The sequence below is a fragment of the Bison bison genome, unplaced genomic scaffold (assembly GCF_000754665.1).
Source record: "Bison bison bison isolate TAMUID 2011002044 unplaced genomic scaffold, Bison_UMD1.0 scf7180017864331, whole genome shotgun sequence".
In the NCBI taxonomy this organism is placed as follows: Eukaryota; Metazoa; Chordata; class Mammalia; order Artiodactyla; family Bovidae; genus Bison; species Bison bison.
In genome coordinates this window covers 6,349,888-6,350,772 of record NW_011494903.1, presented here as the reverse complement: position 1 = coordinate 6,350,772, position 885 = coordinate 6,349,888, and the positions used below count along the sequence as shown (strand labels likewise).

Genomic DNA, 885 nt, shown 5'->3' with positions numbered 1-885 from the left:
CAGATCAGTCTCTCAGTCGTGTCCAACTCTTTGCGACCCCATGAATCGCAGCACACCAGGCCTCCCTGTCCAACACCAACTCCCAGAGTTCACTCAGACTCACGTCCATCGAGTCAGTGATGCCATCCAGCCATCTCATCCTCTGTCGTCCCCTTCTCCTCCTGCCCCCAATCCCTCCCAGCATCAGAGTCTTTCCAATGAGTCAACTCTTCACATGAGGTGGCCAAAGTACTGGAGTTTCAGCTTTAGCATCATTCCTTCCAAAGAAATCCCAGGGCTGTTCTCCTTCAGAATGGACTGGTTGGACCTCCCTGCAGTCCAAGGGACTCTCAAGAGTCTTCTCCAACACCACAGTTCAAATTCATAAATGGTATAGATATACTTAAATGATCCAGAATTAACTCATATTTCCTTGACTAGAGTAGATATATACTAAGTCATGTTTTCAATATTTAGACTAAGAATCAGTTTTAAACAGTGTTGTAAAGTAAGTATTTTGTCTTCAGCCCTTCCAACCTTATTAATCTTTTGTATTTTCCTATCTTAGGTAATGCTAGAAAGGAACTCATTCACTCTAGGGCATAAATGAGTGATGACTGCATTAAATATCAGCACTCTAAAATTCATAGGGAAGATTATATAGTTGTAAAAAGCTTGGGCTCTGGAGTTAGGGAAGAATGTGTTCAAATATAATTTCCACATGTAATTGACAATATACTTTTGGAAAAAATATGCCTGTATCTTTAGTTTTTCCCTCCCCTCATCCCCCCCAAAAAAGATTATAACAGTACTTATGTGAAAATTAAATGGATTTTTAGATATAATTACTTAGATTTTGACAAGACCCAAAAAAACCTGAAAAAAAGGATATTCAATACGTGGCGT

General features: G+C 39.5%; 1 protein-coding gene across 3 annotated transcripts in view; it reads right to left on the bottom strand.

Moving 5' to 3' along the window:
- RANBP3L (RAN binding protein 3-like) overlaps positions 1–885 on the bottom strand; it is a 122,694-nt gene that overhangs the window by 27,728 nt on the left and 94,081 nt on the right. The window lies entirely within an intron of this gene.